Source organism: Pseudophryne corroboree, chromosome 6 (genome assembly GCF_028390025.1).
Source record: "Pseudophryne corroboree isolate aPseCor3 chromosome 6, aPseCor3.hap2, whole genome shotgun sequence".
NCBI classification, from domain to species: domain Eukaryota; kingdom Metazoa; phylum Chordata; class Amphibia; order Anura; family Myobatrachidae; genus Pseudophryne; species Pseudophryne corroboree.
The window spans coordinates 231,776,010-231,786,800 of NC_086449.1; positions in this window are offsets into that span (position 1 = coordinate 231,776,010).

Consider the following 10,791-nt stretch of genomic DNA (forward strand, 5'->3'; position numbering starts at 1 on the left):
CGAAGAAAGCGATCGCACCGGCGATCGCAAGAAGATTGACAGCAAGAGACCGTTTGTGAGTGTCACCTGACCGTTTCCAGGGAGTGTCCGGAAAAACGCAGGTGTGTCCAGCCGTTTGAAGGGAGGGTTCCTGACGTCAGCTCCTGGCCAGATCATTGCACTGGAAGATTAAGTCCTGAGATGTGCAGAGACTGCACAAACTTTTGTTTGTGCAGCCCGCTGCACATACAATCGCACCCCTGCACAGCGAAAACTGCCTCCCCCTGCAGGCGGCGAATATCTCATCGCAGGGATGCAAAAAACACACCCTAGCAATCAGGTCTGAATTAGGCCCATAGAGAAGCTTGTAGTAAGGGGTGGTTAGAAGTGGAGTGCACTACTGCACAGTCTCCAACAAAATGGTTCCTCTGAGGAACCGTCATTCCTTAACCAAGATGGCCGCCAATAGTGTATCTGTGCATGCATGATGTCACCTTGCCACTGTGTATGAGTGAAATTGTGGAGAACAGACATCCTCCTCTTAGCACCTGAGATCTGTGACTTCAACCTGCTATAATCACTGTTTCCAGCACCCTACACCCTTACCTTAGGAAAAGACAGTCAATGGATAGTGAGGTGTCAACACCCTTACTCCACTACAGGCTCCACTCCATTGGTGATAAAACCATTGTAACAGTGAGTATGGCTGTACATTCCCTTGTGCCACAATAACCACAGAGCCTGGTTAAGGTACTGGACTGGCCATTGCCTAAACAATAACCGCTAGTGTGTACAATACTCCACTCACCTACAAATTTGCACACACATAGTACTAATAAATTCTTAAATCATACCTTTCAGCTATCACCATTTGACACTGGACATCATTTTACACTTATGTTAATTTATACTTTCCATCTACAGAAGTCTGTCCATAATTAACTAACATTAAATGTATTTTCTTTGTTATTTAATGTAGCCCAGGTCATTGCAACAGGAAAATATTAAACTGTATCATCCCACCTCCAATGGTTTCATTAATGGCCAAGTAACGATTGTGCAAAATTGCAACGCAAATTTTGTTTTGTGACATAAATTGCCTACTTTTAGGGAAATGCCCAAATTTCTTATAGGAAAGGGAACCACATGAATTGGGCTCAAGATGATAGTAACTGTGGGAGTTCAGAAGATAGCACTCCTGGATGAATTGGGTAAATTGTAGGTGTTCCTTGCGGATTTCTACTTTTTGTTGTATAAGAAAAAAAATATTTAAATTAAATAAAGATTTACGACCCTGGTGACATCCCTAAGAATGCAGAAACAACCCCTTGTGTACAAAATGTTTTGCGTAAACAGACACACAGATGTATCCTCATTAGGGATGTGCGCAGGGCCGTTTTTTGTGTTTTGGATCTGTAACTCCTTCGTGTTTTGAATCTGTATTGGTTTTGCCAAAACCGCCCTTGCGGGTTTTGGTTTTGGTCTGTATTTTTTTTTTTAAATCATAAAAACAGCTAAAATAATAGAATATGGGCATGCTCTTGTTCCTACAGTATTATTGATCTCAATAACATTAATTTCCATTAATTTTCAGTCAATTGTGACCACCTCACAACTCACAATATTGTTTTCATCCAATTTAGGCCAAATGGGTGCACTGAGGTAGCTGGAAGACTAAGCTATACGACAGAAGTGGGCGGCACAAACACGTGGCACATCTAGGAGTGGCACTGCAGTGGCAGACAGGATATCAGTTTTATAAACTATGCCAAAAATATGCTCCACAGAGCACATAATGCAAAGAAAAGAGGTGCAAGATGGAATTGTCCGTGGGCCATCCCACCCTTATGTTGTATATTAAACAGGAAATGCAAAGTTTAACACACCAATCTTTTCAGTGACAAGGAATGTCACTTGTGGCTGAAATGATTGATTGGTTTGTTTAGACCCCCTCAAAACCAGCTGGCAATGGGCAGTGCGCAAACTGTCTTTAGTATGTTAAATAGGAATGATGTCGTTATCAGCATCTGATTCCTCACCCCCATCAGTGTCTGAATCCTCTTCTTAACAGACTATTAATTTGTCCCCACTGGAATCTCAATCTACCATTTGGAGGTAATTGCTGATAAAGTTCTTCCTCGTGGAATTTGTAATTCATTTTGATGAACATCATCTTTTCCACATTTTGGGGAAGGGTACCTTCTACGCTGAACGCTGGCAAGGCATCCGGCTGCACTAAAAACTCTTTCTGAGTACACACTGGAGGGTGTGCAACCTAAGTAAAACAAAGCCAATTTGTGCAAGGGCCTCCAAATTTCCTCGTTTTCCTGCCAGAATTGAAACGGGCTGTCTCACATGCCTATTTGAATGCTATCACTGAAATAGTCAACAACCATTCTTTCAATGGTGACAGCATCATATGCAGTAACAGTAGACATGTCAGTAATTGTAGGCAGCTCCTTCAGTCCAAACCAGATGTCAAAACTGATCTGCATCACCGCCAGTGGGTCTCTTTGGAAAATTTTGTTTTTTCCTTGCAGCCGCAGTTGCCAGAGAAAATGAAGGCGGAGATGTTACCATGTCACGTTCCGCTTGAGCTGACAATTTTCTCACCAACATCTCTTTGAATCCTTGCAGGTTTGTGCCCATTGGAAAGAAAGACACAATATATGACTTAAACCTAGGATCAAGTACGGTTGCCAAAATAAAGTAGTCTGATTTCAAGAGACTGACGACCCTTGAATGCTGGCAAAGCGCATGAAGGGCTTGATCTACAAGTCCAACTTACTTAGTGGAATCACTCCATTTCAGCTGCTCCTTCACTTTCTCCAGCCACTTTTGCAAAAGCATGATGAGGGGAATGACCGGACTCAAGCTGGCAGAGTCCGAACTAACTTCACATGTGGCAACTTTGAAGGGTTTGAGAACCTTGCACAATGTGGAAATTATTCTCCACTGCGCTTGACTCAGGTTCATTCCCGCTCCTTTCCCTATGTCATAGGTGGATGTGTAGGCTTGATTGGCTTTTTTGTGCTCCTCCATCTGCTGAAGCGTATAAAGGGTTGAATTCCACCTCGTTACTACCTATTGCTTTAGATTATGTCAGGGCATTTGTGAGCAAAATATGGGATGTGTTGGAGTTTAGCCAGATGTAATGCTCTCACAATATTGATGGCATCATCAAATATCACAAATCCAGAGCAGAGTCCAAGTGGGGTAAGCCATTGGGCAATGATTTCTCTGAGGTTCTCAGCGGTGTACCTCTTACTGAAACCAGTGAGACACAGTGTACCATGCCTCTGAATGAGTTGGGATTTGTGAGATGCTGCTGGTGCTGCTGCTGCTTCTGTTGGTGCTGCAGAAGGCAATACATCTATCCAGTGGGCTGTCACAGTCATATAGTCTTTAGTTTGCCCTGTTCCACTTGTTCACATACTCGTGGTTAAGTGGACAGTGGGTACAATGGTATTTCTGAGGACACTAATAACACTTTTTTTTAATGTCCTTGTACTGGCTGGGAATTGCTTGTCTAGTGAAGTGGAATCTAGATGGGCTTTGGTACCAGGGTCACAGTAAGTCAATCAACTGTCTAAATCCCACTGCACTAATGGTGGATGCTGGATGCACGTCTAACACCAGCATAGTTGTTATGGCCTCAGGAATCCGCTTTGCAACAGGGTGACTGCTGTCATACTTCATCTTCCTTGCAAAGGATTGTTGAAAAGTCAATTGTTTTGTTAAGCTACAAGTAGTCTTCCTGGTACTCTTCTGGGATGAAGATCAACTCCCAGCAGGAACAGCAGCAGCAGTAGGCGTAGCATTCAAGGATCCTCTGGAGGAATTGGATACAGGACTACTTCAGATCCTGATTGAGGAGGAAATTGACAATGAGGGTGTTGGTGGTGGGGACGGCAGGTGCTTGGATCCAACAGAGAAAAGGGAGCTAGGTGTCGCTGGACTGGTTATGTTCTTAGCTGAAGTTTCTGATTGTTTCAACAACTTGTGATGTATGCGCTGCAAGTGACGTAATGAGTCACAAATATGTAGTAGTATTTATTATATCACACACCGGCGATTACAATGTAGCACAAACGAGTCAGAAATATATTTAAGTACACACTATGGTTGACCATCACCGATAGCATCGCACAAATGAGTCGGAAATATGTAGAATTATTTATTATATCACACACCGTTGGTTACAGTGTCTTTCAAATGAGTCAGAAATATATATAATTACACACTGCGGTTGACCTTCACCGACAGTGTTGCACAATACGTGTATGAGTAGGAAATAATATACTGCGGCCTGACCGGCAGTGTCACGGTACTTATGAAAATAGAATACAAATTGTATAGTACACTGGGGTACAGCACAAACAAAAAATATATATATATTTTAGTGATGAGCGGGTTCGGTTCCTCGGAAACCGAACCCTCCCGAACTTCACCCATTTTACATGGGTCCGATGCATACTCGGATTCTCCCGTATGGCTCGGTTAATCCGAGCGCGCCCGAACGTCATCATCCCGCTGTCGGATTCTCGCGAGATTCGGATTCTATATAAGGAGCCGCGCATCGCCGCGCGTCGCCGCCATTTTCACTCGTGCATTGGAAATGTTAGGGAGAGGACGTGGCTGGCGTCCTCTCCGTTTGTGCTTATTGCTTAATTGTGGGTAGTGGGGAGCAGCTGTATTATATTGGAGGAGTACAGTGCAGAGTTTTGCTGATCAGTGACCACCAGTTTTATCCGTTCTCTGCCTGAAAAACGCTCCATATCTGTGCTCAGTGTGCTGCATATACTGTATCTGTGCTCACACTGCTTTATTGTGGGTACTGGGGACCACCAGTATAATATATAGGAGGAGTACAGTGCAGAGTTTTGCTGACCAGTGACCACCAGTATACTTTGCCTGCCTGAAAAACGCTCCATATCTGTGCTCAGTGTGCTGCATATATCTGTGCTCACACTGCTTTATTGTTGGTACTGGGGACCACCAGTATATTATATAGGAGGAGTACAGTGCAGAGTTTTGCTGACAGTGACCACCAGTATATATAGCAGTACGGTACGGGAGGCCACTGCTCTACCTACCTCTGTGTCGTCAAGTATACTATCCATCTAGATTCTATACCTGTGGTGCATTTTAGTTTTGCAGTTTGCTGACAGTGACCACCAGTATATATAGCAGTACGGTACGGAAGGCCACTGCCCTACCTACCTCTGTGTCGTCAAGTATACTATCCATCTAGATTCTATACCTGTGGTGCATTTTAGTTTTGCAGTTTGCTGACAGTGACCACCAGTATATATAGCAGTACGGTACGGAAGGCCACTGCTCTACCTACCTCTGTGTCGTCAAGTATACTATCCATCTAGATTCTATACCTGTGGTGCATTTTAGTTTTGCAGTTTGCTGACAGTGACCACCAGTATATATAGCAGTACGGTACGGAAGGCCACTGCTCTACCTACCTCTGTGTCGTCAAGTATACTATCCATCTAGATTCTATACCTGTGGTGCATTTTAGTTTTGCAGTTTGCTGACAGTGACAACCAGTATATATAGCAGTACGGTACGGAAGGCCACTGCTCTACCTACCTCTGTGTCGTCAAGTATACTATCCATCTAAATTCTATACCTGTGGTGCATTTTAGTTTTGCAGTTTGCTGACAGTGACAACCAGTATATATAGCAGTACGGTACGGAAGGCCACTGCTCTACCTACCTCTGTGTCGTCAAGTATACTATCCATCTAGATTCTATACCTGTGGTACATTTTAGTTTTGCAGTTTGCTGACAGTGACCACCAGTATATATAGCAGTACGGTACGGAAGGCCACTGCTCTACCTACCTCTGTGTCGTCAAGTATACTATCCATCTAGATTCTATACCTGTGGTGCATTTTAGTTTTGCAGTTTGCTGACAGTGACCACCAGTATATATAGCAGTACGGTACGGAAGGCCACTGCTCTACCTACCTCTGTGTCGTCAAGTATACTATCCATCTAGATTCTATACCTGTGGTGCATTTTAGTTTTGCAGTTTGCTGACAGTGACCACCAGTATATATAGCAGTACGGTACGGAAGGCCACTGCTCTACCTACCTCTGTGTCGTCAAGTATACTTTCCATCTAGATTCTATCCTTGTGGTGCATTTTAGTTTTGCAGTTTGCTGACAGTGACCACCAGTATATATAGCAGTACGGTACGGAAGGCCACTGCTCTACCTACCTCTGTGTCGTCAAGTATACTATCCATCTAGATTCTATACCTGTGGTGCATTTTAGTTTTGCAGTTTGCTGACAGTGACCACCAGTATATATAGCAGTACGGTACGGAAGGCCACTGCTCTACCTACCTCTGTGTCGTCAAGTATACTATCCATCTAGATTCTATACCTTTGGTGCATTTCAGTTGTGCGCAGTATATATAGTAGTAGGCCATTGCTATTGATACTGGCATATAATACCACACATTAAAAAATGGAGAACAAAAATGTGGAGGTTAAAATAGGGAAAGATCAAGATCCACTTCCACCTCGTGCTGATGCTGCTGCCACTAGTCATGGCCGAGACGATGAAATGCCATCAACGTCGTCTGCCAAGGCCGATGCCCAAAGTCATAGTAGAGAGCATGTAAAATCCAAAAAACAAAAGTTCAGTAAAACAACCCAAAAATCAAAATTGAAAGCGTCTGATGAGAAGCGTAAACTTGCCAATATGCCATTTACGACACGGAGTGGCAAGGAACGGCTGAGGCCCTGGCCTATGTTCATGGCTAGTGGTTCAGCTTTACATGAGGATGGAAGCACTCATCCTCTCGCTAGAAAACTGCAGTACCACTCCTAGATGGGCCAGGTGTTTGTGTCGGCCACTTGGGTCGCTTAGCTTAGTCACACAGCTAACTCATTGCGCCTCTTTTTTTCTTTGCATCATGTGCTGTTTGGGGACTATTTTTTTGAAGTGCCATCCTGTCTGACACTGCAGTGCCACTCCTAGATGGGCCAGGTGTTTGTGTCGGCAACTTGTGTCGCTTAGCTTAGTCACACAGCGACCTTGGTGCGCCTCTTTTTTTCTTTGCATCATGTGCTGTTTGGGGACTATTTTTTTGAAGTGCCATCCTGCCTGACACTGCAGTGCCACTCCTAGATGGGCCAGGTGTTTGTGTCGGCCACTTGTGTAGCTTAGCTTAGCCATCCAGCGACCTCGGTGCAAATTTTAGGACAAAAATAATATTGTGAGGTGTGAGGTGTTCAGAATAGACTGAAAATGAGTGTAAATTATGGTTATTGAGGTTAATAATACTATGGGATCAAAATGACCCCCAAATTCTATGATTTAAGCTGTTTTTGAGGGTTTTTTGTAAAAAAACACCCGAATCCAAAACACACCCGAATCCGACAAAAAATTTTCAGGGAGGTTTTGGCAAAACGCGTCCGAATCCAAAACACGGCCGCGGAACCGAATCCAAAACCAAAACACAAAACCCGAAAAATTTCCGGTGCACATCACTAATATTATATTTTTGTTATAATTATAATTTTAGGCTTTTTATTTTTAGCTTTTATTAGTTTAATTTTACACTGGGACGGAGCCCTGGATGGATGGACAAATCACCCCTTTCAGATACAGCAGACAGAGCACCCCTTTTTCATATACAACAGGCAGAGAGAGCACCCCTTTTTCAGATACAGCAGACAGAGAGCACCCCTTTTTCAGATACAGCAGAGAGAGAACTTCTTTTTCAGATACAGCAGACATAGAGAACACCCCTTTCAGATACAGCAGACAGAAAGAGCACCCCTTTTTCAGATACAGCAGAGAGAGAGAGAGCACCCCTTTCAGATACAGCAGACAGAGAGAGCACCCCTTTCAGATACAGCAGACAGAGAGAGCACCCCTTTCAGATACAGCAGACAGAGAGAGCACCCCTTTCAGATACAGCAGACAGAAAGAGCACCCCTTTTTCAGATACAGCAGACAGAGCACCCCTTTCAGAAACAGCAGAGAGAGCACCCATTTCAGATATAGCAGACAGATCACTCCTTTCAGATACAGCAGACAGAGCACCCCTTTGAGATACAGCAGACGGAGCATCCCTTTCAGAAACAGCAGACAGAGCCCCCGCCCCACGCCATGCCAGACAACACAGTACTGGAGACGGACACGTCTGTCCAGTACGCTCTCCACAGCCGGAGTGAAGATGGCGCTGATGCATAAAGAATCCAAAACCTGCGAGAATCCGACACCAGGAAGATGACGTTCGGCCTCGCTTTGGGATCTGAGTAAGGTGGGAAGTCCCAAGCCGGACAGGGTTCCCAGCTCAGAACGCAATGCTCGAGTGAGTTCGGTTCACCGAGAACTGAACCTGCTCATCCCTAGTCCTCATACATCACTCCTGCAGTCACAACAAAGAGCTCATCTCAGCACACCATGGGGGTCATTCCAAGTTGTTTGCTTGTTGCCGATTTTCGCTATATTGCGATTAGTCGCTTACTGCGCATGCGCAAGGTTCGCAGAGCGCATGCACTTAGTTAGTTTACACAAAAGTTAGGTATTTTACTCACGGCATAACGAGGTTTTTTCATCGTTCTGGTGATCGTACTGTGATTGACAGGAAGTGGGTGTTTCTGGGCGGAAACTTGCCATTTTCTGGGCGTGTGCAAAAAAACGCTGGCGTTTCTGGGAAAAACGCAGGAGTGTCTGAAGAAACGGGGGAGTGTCTGTACAAACGCTGGGTGTGTTTGTGACGTCAAACCAGGAACGAAACTGACTGAACTGATCGCAATGGCAGAGTAAGTCCAGAGCTACTCAGAAACTGCTAAGAAATTTCTATTCGCAATTCTGCGAATCTTTCGTTCGCAATTCTGCAAAGCTAAAATTCACTCCCAGTAGGCGGCGGCTTAGCGTGTGCAAAGCTGCTAAAAGCAGCTAGCGAGCGAATAACTCGGAATGAGGGCCCATGTACCTTGATATTCTGTTAGCTTTGGGTGTGCATTGTAGTTGCATCAAGATGTGACTAGGATGCACCAGGAGACTGTGCTGATTAATTTGATATGCAACACTTGTATATCTGTGTGCGAATGAGTCTCTAGATCTGTATACAAATTGATACAATGTAGCATCCGCAGCTTTTTTCTCATACAAGTTCCGTTGTGCCTGCTATACAGACTCAGTCACAATATACAAGTGTCATAAATTAATTATCACTATCTGCTGGTGCATTCTTGCTGCATTGCTTTGTGACCAAAAGGAATTTTTCCAAAAAAAGACACCTGATGATGCAGAGTTGCATGGGACCTGGCGGCTCACGTGCACCAGGCATCCCACGCTGCGTGGTGTATTGATGTTAAGGGCTTATGTAATAGTGTGTGAGCGACACGCACTTTGGAAATTCTGGCAAGTCTGCCCCACAGAGAGTAGCCTGCCTGTGAATGAGCTGGCATTGTGTCTGAGTTTCTGCTGCAGCTGCTGCTGAAAGCAATACACTCACTCAGTGGGCTGACAGTCATGTGATCTTTAGTTTGACCAGTACCATTTGTCCACATACAGTATCTACAGTTATGCGGCTAGTCGGTACAATGGCATTGTGTGGTCAAAGAATAACTTTTTATTTAATTTACTGGTATATGTGAGAAATTGCTGTACTGGTAAAGTGATATCAAGATTTAATTTGGTAGCAGGGACACATGACCTCAACTAATTGTCTAATAACAGATGCATTGATGCAGATATTGGACACAGATCTATTACTAATATAGCTATATATCATTGCCTCTAGTGTTCCGCTCTGCAAGAAGATGGCATCTCTTGTACTTGGTTGGTCTTACAAACATTTGTTTATCAGTCAATTGTTGTTTGAAACTACTAGTCTTCTTGGTCCCCTTCTGTTCAGAGGAGTCACCCTCTGTAGCAGCATAGGGTGCAGAAGGATTCTTCTTGGCAATCCTGGATAAGGTATTAATCAGTTAACCTTTGCAAGAAGAATACAGCAGAACTACATTTATCATTAATGAGTGGGTTGAAGATGGGGGTGTTGGCTATAAAGTTTGCATGTGTTGGTACAAACTGCTGGTAGTTGACACTTAACTGCTTGTTATTATTTTACAGATTTTGATTAATTGCATGAACTTGCTGCATATTATGTAGAGATGAGTGGGTTCGGTTCTCAGAGAACCGAACCCTACCGGACTTTGCCTTCCGAGCCCGGATCCGAGTCAGGCTGGGGTTTTCCCGCCTGACTCGGAAACCCGAATGAGGCAAAACGTCATCATCCCGCTGTCAGATTCTCGCGGGATTTGGATTCCATATAAGGAGCCGCACATCGCGGCCATTTTCACTCCAGTCTCGGATAGTGTATTGAAAGGACGTGTCCTCAGTGTTCAGTGTCTGTGTGGGGGCGGGAAAGTGGGGTGGCGAGTCTTGTGCTGTGTTGTGCTGTCCAGTCCAGTGTAGCCAGCGTATTGTGCTATATCAGTCCAGCCAGTCACAGTGTTTGGTGTCCTCTGCTGCTATATGTCCCCAGTGCCGCTGGCTTGCATTTTTGCTGTGTTGTCTTGCATTAGACCAGGGGAAGTCTCTTGTGCATCAGTCCAGTGACCAGTCTAGTGGTGGTGTCCTCTGCTGCCATATATCCAGTGTAGCTGTATAAGTCCCTTTCAGTGGTGCTGTGTTGTCCTGCATTAGACCAGTGGTAGTGTCCTGTCCATCAGTCATTCCAGTGACGAGGCAGTCACAGTGGTATACGCTGCTGCTATATGTCCACTGCTACAGTATAATAATAATAATAATAATAATAATAATAA